The following is a 10,000-nucleotide window of genomic DNA, read 5'->3' on the forward strand; positions in this document are numbered from 1 at the left end:
CTGGCGTTATAACTAGTAAGGCTCGTTCTCCAGTCGGGACATCTGATCATGACTTGATTTCATTAGTAGTGAAGACTGAGCAACCTGTCCCTGATATAACATAATCTTGTAAAATTTATATGAAATCCCAAGCATACTTGAATCGGATTTTGCATGATCTTTTGTGTTTATATTGGTCACAATTATATTGTAGTGTAGATCCTGTTGTCCCATTGAATGAGAATCTAGTCAACATAATTGATATGGTTCAATGATAATTGTAGACGTGCTTATTTGGAAAAGCAGGATGCCTATCATCATTGGGAGGGTAACAGATCAGATTTGACCTGGAACAACTATACTCAGCTTCAAGCTTTTGCTCAGAGAGTTTATGCCTCAACAGAAAAGGAGTACAATTTAACCGTAAAAGAAACCCTATCTGGTACAACTCAGGAACATGAATGGTGGTCTACCCTTAAATCTGCACTCTTTGGTGTAGATGCAACAGTTCCTTATTTACTTAAACCAAATAGCTCAGTCATTCACTGTCCAAAGGAAAAGGCAACCCTTTTGGCTGATGTTCTTGACAGTAAACAGAGTAATGAAAAACTTGAACTTCCTCATTCCTGCTTTCCTAAGGCTAAACTAACTAGTTTAGCTTTTCAATCTCGTGAGATTGAAGCTCTGTTAATGGACCTTGATTCTTATGGAGGTGTGGACGCAAATGGTATTTTTCTTTGTTTTTTTATAAAGACAGCAGATTTCTTAGCTCCAAAGTTATCTGTTATTTATTGCAAGTTAGCAAGAAGAGGAGCTTTTAGTACTTGTTGGAGAATCGGTAATGTTACTCGTATATGTAAATGTGTTTGTGGTAGCTCAAGCCCCAATGATTACCGCCTAATTTCCATAACTCCCATATTATCTAAAGTTTTTGAACGTCTTCTGGCAAAACGTCTTAATAGGTTTGTTGAAGGTAATCATCTATTCCCTAGTTTGCAATTTGGTTTTCGTAAAGGCCCTGGAGCATGTGATGACCTTCTTACAATCTCCAATGCTGTACAGAAATCCCTTAATTGTGGTCAGGAAGTTCGTATAATTGACCTTGATTTTAGTGCTGCCTTTGACCGCGTAAATCATGAGGCCCTTGTTTTAAATCTCAAACAGTTGGGAGTGGGTGGGTCGTTTCTTAGCATTATTATTGATTTTTTAAGTAATAGATCTCAAAGAGTTGTTGTTGATGGACACCATAGTCAGTATAGGAATGAGATATCCGGTGTTCCAGAGGGTAGTAGTGTTCTTGGCCAATTACTTTTCATACTATATACACATGATATGTGGTTTGGCCTATAAAACAAGCTTGTTGCATATGCAGATGATGCTAATCTCTTTGCGTCAATTCCATCCCCTGAATGTAGATCTGGGGTTGGTGAATCTGTTAATAGACATTTAACTAAAATTAGTGCATGGTGCAAATTATGGGACATGAAGTTGAATCCTAAGAAAACTCAAAGTATGATTGTAAGTCAAGGACGGTGGCTCCTCAACATCCGGATCTCAGTATTGATAATGTTTCTTTAAATTTGTATGACTCTTTTAAAATTTTAGGTGTGATTCTCGATAGTAAATTCACTTTTGAGAAATGCATTAGGTCTGTGTCTTCTTCAATAGGAAAAAAATGGCTTATTGAGAAAGTCTTACAAGATTTTTGGTGATCAATCTATGCTGAAGAATTGTTTTAATTCTTTCTTTCTACCTTGTTTTGATTCTTGTTCGCCTGTCTGGTGTTCAGCTGCTGATTCTCATCTTAATTTTCTGGACAGAAACGTACGGTCTAATAAATTTCTTATTTCTGATCTAGACATTAATATTTTGCACCGCAGTTCAATTAGTTCATTATGCATGTTGCGTAAGATTTTTCATAACTCTGACAATCCTTTACATTCAGATCTCCCTGGGCAAATCTATCATGTTCGTAATACTATACAGGCAGTTAATTCTAATAGCCAGGCCTTCTCCATCATGAGGCTTAATACTACAAATTATTCTAGAAGTTTTATTCCAGGAGTTACAAAGTTGTGGAATGATCTTCCTAATCGGGTAGTTGAATCAGTAGAACTTCAAAATTTCAAAGTTGGAGCAAATGTTTTTAGGTTGGCCAGGCTGACATGAGTCTTTTTATAGTTTATATAGGACGTATCTGTTTTTGACAATTAAAAGTTTACATAGGACATCTGTTTGGGCATTGTTACTGTTTTTAGAATGATTTATTGTTAATTTATTCTGATCATTTATTTATTTCCTTATTTCCTTTTTTCACTGGGCTATTTATCCCTATTGGAGCCCTTGGGCTTATAGCATCTTGCTTTTCCAACTAGGGTTTTAGCTTGGCTTGTAATAATAATAATAATAATAATAATAATAATAATAATAATAATAATCAGTGGCGTAGCTAGAAGTTTGTCAGTGGGTGGGCACCTGGGGGCCACAGCTGAATATTTTGAGATCAGCAGTGGATATTCTGGCATTGTACAGATATCTGTGATTCTATTATATTGCATCAAGGAAATCATGGATTCATAGAAATCAGGTACATCATAATTATACGTAATTACAGAATAAAAAGAATTACAGAAATAAAACTTAAAAATGTTTAGTGAGCTATGCAAAATACATTTTTTTTGTACCAACCGTGTGTCACACGATTGTATATAGTTCACTTTGTGTATATATTAAGCTTGTATCTTCACTCTTCCCTCGCAATAAAAAGAACCTGAATAAACATGTCTGTTTTTCTCATTGGTAACAGTGTCGGTTTTCAACATGAAATTTCTTGTTGCTTTAAGCTTTTGTACATAAAGGAGTGTTCTATGATAAACTTACTCAGTTGCTTTCATCCTGTATTTGAGTCACAACCTTCTCTCGGCCCGTCACATTGGTGACCCGTGAAGTCGACTCGCTCCTCCCGCCTTCCAACCCACCTCGCCCCTCCATCGTTGGTACAATGGCGGACTCTACGGAAGTTATTACTGCAACTCCCCAATTGGAACATTCATCATTCGCCAGCGGAGAGACGTTTGCTTGGTTTCAGCGCGCAGAAGTCCAGTTTCGCCTCAATGGCGTGACTCGCTCAACCAGCAAAGCAGTTTATGTTCTCACGGCGATACCCGAGGACACCTTCCCGAAAATATCCGACTGGCTTTGTGAACAAGGAGACACCCCAATAGTGTATGACGCCCTCAAAACATACCTTCTGCAGCAGTACTCGTCATCACCAGACGTCCTTATAGCCAAGCTTTTTCAGCTCTCGCAACAACCGTTGGGGGACCAAAGTTCTTCGCTCCCCCTCAGAGAAATGACCAGTATCGTTCGCCTGCAACCTGCCGCAGACGGCTCTCCTCGTAAGGTGAACCTACATTGTGCCCCTTGGATACGTCGTTTACCCGGACCTGTAGGCGCTGTCATAACCGATGTCAATAGTTTACCCATAAAGGACTTGATGACCAAGGCCGACACCCTTATGGACAGCCACTTCAAGACCTCCATCAAATCCTCCACCCCTGACAAAGAGAATGCCTATTCAACGTCAACCAAAGCTGACGTGAATGCTGTAGGACATACACGCCTACCCTGTGACGTGCCGAAGCGGTGACAAAGCCACCCACCAACCACAACTCGCTCGCGCCCCAACCAACGACTTCTACAGCCACTTACTACCTCCCATCCTCTGCAGTTTTGCTACTACCTCTTTAGATTCGGGGCAACCGGGAAGAAATGTGCCAAGGATTGTCAGTGGCCAAAAAAAAACGTGTAAGTAGGCCATCGCTCTTGGCGGTGGCCTCCCGTGTTTCTAATCTTTTCTTTTTACATGATGCAGGAATGGGCGTGCGATTTTTGGTAGACACGGGTACTTGTCGTTCTCTTTTACCAAGGGAACTCTTCAGGACACGACGTAGTGTGTCTACATCTGCCGATGTCCGCTTGGTAGCTGCCAACGGATCTGCGATACCCACCTACGGTTACGAGAACCTCACATTATCATTCGGAAACGGTAAGTTTAAATGGAATTTTCTCGTTGCTGACGCAATATTGCCAATCCTCGGTGCGGATTTCCTCTCTCATTTCCACCTTATGGTTGATGTCGCCCACCGACGATTTGTCAACCCAGACTCGTACTTGTCAACACCTCTTCAGCCTGCATCCTCCAACCTTGCTCTTCACATCAGCGCACCCACGGATGCCTACACCCACCTCCTGACGTCGTATCAGGAAGTTTTCCGTCCAGAACTTCAGTATTTATCACCATATCAAGACAATGGGACCCCCAGTCTTCGCAAAATTTAGACGTCTGGCACCGGAAGGATTGGCAGGTGACAAACAGACCTTTGCAGGATATGGAGGAAATGGGCCTTTGCCAAAAGGCCTCTAGCAACATGGTCGTCACCCTTACACATATTTCTGAAGAAAGACGGCTCCCTCTGTCCGTGTGGGGATTACAGGCGCCTGAACATGCAAACAGAACTAGATCACCACCCCCTCCTAAACATTGCCGACGTGACCTCCTACCTGCACAAAGCGAAGGTTTTCTCCATGCTCAACCTCCTGAAGAAGTATTACCAGGTGCCTATTAACCCAGAAGACATCCCCAAGACCGCCATCACCACTCTGGTACATACACCTTCAATTACTACTATTTTGGCCTTCGTGATGCTGGACCCACATTTCGAACGTCTCATGGGGGGCATCTTAGGGGACCTCCACTACTGTGTATGTTATGTGGAGGAAATACTTGTGTTCTCCTCCTCAAAAGAGGAACACTTCCGTCACCTGCACATCGTGCTCGACCGCCTGCAACATAATGTCCTTGTAGTCCGGTACGACAAGTGTACCTTTGGCGCCAATGAAGTGTCGTTCTTAGGGCACAACATCACTCCTGAAGGAGTCCATCCCTTCCTTGAGTAGGTAGCAGCCCTTCAAGACTTCCCCGTGCCCACGACCTTCAAAGCTCTGCCAGAATTCTTGGGCATGATCAACTATTAACACCGTTTTCTGCCAGCCATTGCCGCCACTCTTCCTCCCCTTTACGCCTCCCTCAAGGGCAAGCCAAATGACCTGAAGTGGGGTCTCCTCCAAGAAACAGCCCTCTGCAATGCAGAGAAGGCCCTATCAACCACTGCGGCTCTCACTTTTCCTATCTCACATGCCCCTCTCCTACTCTCCACTGATATCAGCGACGTCGCCATTGGTGCTTTACTCGAGCAGGTGGTTAACGGCTCGCCCCGCCCATTGGCCTTCTTCAGCAGAAAACTGTCCAAGGCAGAATCGTGTTATTCTACCTTTGATCGCGAATTGCTGGCGGTGCACATTGCTGAGCGTCACTTTCGCCATTTCTTAGAATGTACGCCCTTCGTCATTCGCACAGACCACATGCCACTGGTGCACGCCTTCACTCAACAGTCTGACGCCTGGTAGGCCCGAAAACGCCGACATCTCTCCACCATGGCTGAATACAATTGCACCCTTCAATACGTCCCTGGGAAAATGAATCCCGTTGCCGATGCCCTGTCAAGAAATACGTTGGCTGCCATTCAACTGCGATTGGATTACAACACCCTGGCTGAAGCCCAACGGCAGGATCCAGAGTATTAAGCATGTAGGACATCCTGCACGTCCCTCCGTTGGGATGACTTCCCCCTCGAAGACTCCAATGCCACATTCCTCTGTGACATCAGTACTGGTAGACCGCAACCTTGGATTCCTGCTCCAATGTGCCGGCAGGTGTTTGATTTCATTCACGGCCTTCCACATCCCTCGTGCCGTTCTACTGCACAGCTGCTGAAGCAGAAGTTCCTTTGTTACGGCATTTCTAAGGATGCTAAGGATTGGGTCCGCGCCTGTACTTCTTGCCAAACTTCCAAAGTACATCGACACATGGATTCAGGAATGGGCACCTTTCCTCAACCTCAGTGTCGTTTCGCACACATTCACGTCGGCGTTGTAGGCCCCTTATCCACATCACAAGGACATCGTTGCCTGTTTACTGTCATCGACCACTCCACTCGTTGGCCAGAAGCCATTCCCATGGAAACTGCAATGTCCGCCTCATGTACATCTACCTTACTCTCAGGATGGATTGCAAGATTTGGAATCCCTGAGGATATTACTTCTAACAGGGGTATCACTTTCGCCTCTCAATTGTGGACATCATTAGCGAATCTCCTGGACATCACCCTACATCAGACAACGGCCTACAACCCCACGGCCACGTTTTCATAGCACCCTAAAAGCAGCTTTGATGTCCCGCTGCAAGGATTCTAACTGTTTTACTCAGCTTCCCTGGGCCCTCCAGGGACTAAGGACCACTCCTAAAGATGCCCTCGACGTCTAGGCAGCTGAAATGGTGTATAGCGACCCGTTGGTCGTCCCTGCCAAATTTTTTCCTCCCACAATCTCCTCCGACGATCTCCAGCGCATACGTCACGTCGTGGGAAAATTTACTCCATGCTACCAGACTTACAAGCCCCCAGCAAAGCATCATATACCAACAGACATACACGGGCCATTTCCTTGTGATCCGACTCAGTCCGAACGCATTCCTACTAAACATTCGTGGCAAAGAAGACTGGTTCTCCTTTCTTTGTCTAAAACCTGCTTATTTCCTGCCAGATGACCCGCCTACAGTTTGCCTCTCTAGATCAGGCCGCCCTATTTAACATGTACAGTATGTCATTTTTAGGGGGGGAGCTATGTACCAACCAAGTGCCACACGATCGTACATAGTTCATTTTGTGTATATATCATGCTTGTATCTTCACTCTTCCCTAGCACTAAAAAGAACCTGAATAAACGTCTGTTTTTCTAATGAGTAACGGTCTGTTTTGGACATGGAATTTGTTGTTGCTTGGAGCTTTTGTATGTAAAGGGGAGTGTTCTATAATAAAATCACTCAGTTGCTTTCTTCCTGTCTTTTAGTCACAACCTTCTCTCGGCCCATCACATAATCCTGTAATTCCTGTGCATATAGTAATTGTAAAATATGAACATGGAATACAAGGAAAAAAAAACAACTTTTCATGAGTCTTATGTAATAGGTACTCTTGATAACAAATGTAATGATGGATGAGTTTATATATATATATATATATATATATATATATATATATATATATATATATATATATATATATATATATATATATATATATATATATATATTTCAAATAAGCCATATATATTAATACATTAAAGTCTGGATTCTCTTAACGACCTCGGGATCAGAGCCCCAGGCGGAACCGCCCAAAGACTATAATATCGGACCGGCGGGATTTGAACCCTCGTCCAGGATATCTGTATGCCAGTGACCATACCACTCAGCCACGTGGCTGAGTGGTATGGTCACTGGCATACAGATATCCTGGACGAGGGTTCAAATCCCCGCCGGTCCGATATTATAGTCTTTGGGCGGTTCCGCCTGGGGCTCTGATCCCGAGGTCGTTAAGAGAATCCAGACTTTAATGTATTAATATATATGGCTTATTTGAAATATGAAAGAAACACGTTTAAATGTGAAAAATTTATCATACATATATATATATATATATATATATATATATATATATATATATACATATATATATATATATATATATATATATATATATGTATATATATATATATATATATATATATATATATATATATATATATATATATATATATATATATAACGTAACAAAATAAAAAAATGCTCGCTATACATTATATACGGTGAAGAGACAGACTACTACGACATTTCAATTTTTTACAATATCCTCCTGTTCTTGTGATTTTTTCTAAACCTAGCTAAACATACCTCTAAATCTAGTCTTTCAATTTTCATACTTTTAGTTGACAAAACAGTAAGATTGTTTAATATAGCATAGCTCATTGCATTTATGAGACTAGTCTTAACAAATATCAGAACAGAGAAGCCTCTCTCTGCTGAAGCCGACGACATAAGTAAAATTTTCGGTAAGTCTAACAATGATTTAGGTATTCCAGTGTCATTTACGGCCTTGTAGCGTCTTTCTAATGTGCGTTTTACAGAGAATAGCTTATGTTTGAGATCTTTAGTGTTAGCATAATAGGCATGAATATATCAACACAATTTTTCAAAAGATAAGAATTCTATATTTGTGATTTAGGTGACTGGAATGCTTTTATAAGCGAGTATGCTTCATTACTTAACGGGCTTTTCACTACTTACAACATATGAGGTACAATAGGGTAAAAAAGTGAATTCTTCCTGAATTCTTAACATTGAGGTCTAAGTGTGTGCTTCCTGACTGTTTTCATATAAAATCACCAACAAAAATCTTACAATTTTGTAGAAATTATAAATTTCATTGATATTCTACACCCTGAATTATCAAACTCAACAGCTGTTGTTATCACCGGAGAAGTTTCAGAGTGGGCAGCTGTTACAAGTGGAGTACATTGAGGATCCGTCCTTTTCCTATTGCTATATCTAATCTACATTAACGACATAGATTTAAGATTAACTAGTAGAATAGCCAAATTTGTTTACGATACTAAATTAGGCTTAAATGCTGCGAACTCAGAAGACTTATAAGCCTTAAGAGAGGATCTAATGAAGTTAGGGGAATGGTCCAGAAAATGGCAAATGCTTTAAACTGTAGGAAATGTAAAGTAATACATATAGGTTATAATGACCTACAATTAGAATACTCACTGCTGAGTGATGAAATAAAAAGTTTGGATCAAGAAGAAGATCTCGATATTATCATCAACAAGGATTTGGAGTTCACCAAACAGAACATAAAAGCAGAAAAAAAGCACAAAAACTAATTGGCTACATACAGAGAAAATTCTAATACAGAAAAACAGATACTGTACTACAGCTATACACATTACTAGTAAGACTCCATCTAGAATAATGAGTCCAATTCTGGACACCAAGTATTCAGAAGGATACAAGCTAAGGACACTAAATTAATTCCAACAATAATGCAATTTAGATATAGAAGAAGGATGGAATGTTTGACCCTATTTGATTTGAAATCTTAACGACTAAGGGCACTATTTTTAGAGGCATTCAAAATTCTTGAAGTAATAACAATAAAGAGTACAACAATCTATTAATTCTTAGCATATATCAGTTCAGAGGTAACGGATACAAACTGGAATTGGAATGATACAACACCAGTTAATGTGGCAGTATCTTTTCATACAAAATAGTGAATACTTGAAATAGACTTCCAGCGACTGTAGTACACAGGAACACGGTAAACGAGTTCAAGAATATGCTAGACAAGATCATAAAAACTTTCTTAATGAATAAAATGAATAGGTCACCCAAGGCGTTGTATTGGCCTTGAGCTCACCCAAGAGCTGAAAAGTCTTCGCGACATCCAAAATGCTTGTAACTCTCTCTCTCTCTCTCTCTCTCTCTCTCTCTCTCTCTCTCTCTCTCTCTCTCTCTCTCTCTCTCTCTCTCTCTCTCTCTCTCTCTCTCTCTGGACTAAAAAGTCTTTGAGACATCCAGAATCACTGTAACTCCTTGTAACTCTATTCTGATACAAATGATATATCTATTATTGTATAGGACTCCTTGTTTAAAACGGCTTTATCTTTATTTAATGCCGTAATTACATAAGATTTATATACCTGCAATAAGATTCTGTATCCTAATTTTATTTTCAATCATCAGTAAGTATCTCTTAGAAATTTCCTTAAGAAATAAGTTATATTTATGCAATAATGGTTAATTAGAAAAAAAAAATAAATCGGAATGATATTCTTAACTTCTCCTCTCTGAATCTTTTGTATTAAATGTTTCTAGGAGTAAAGACATTTTCCTAATTCCATCCTCTTGTACACTGTTTTATTTGAAATGATTTGAAGTAACTGCCAATTTCTTTGTTTCCAGATAAGTTGGATTTGAGAAAATCAGAAAATCAGAAAATACAAGATTTTCGGAATACAGGTCATTTCTGAGATATAGATTTGGACTTTGTGCGCAAGC

This window comes from Palaemon carinicauda, chromosome 17 (genome assembly GCF_036898095.1).
Source record: "Palaemon carinicauda isolate YSFRI2023 chromosome 17, ASM3689809v2, whole genome shotgun sequence".
NCBI lineage: Eukaryota > Metazoa > Arthropoda > Malacostraca > Decapoda > Palaemonidae > Palaemon > Palaemon carinicauda.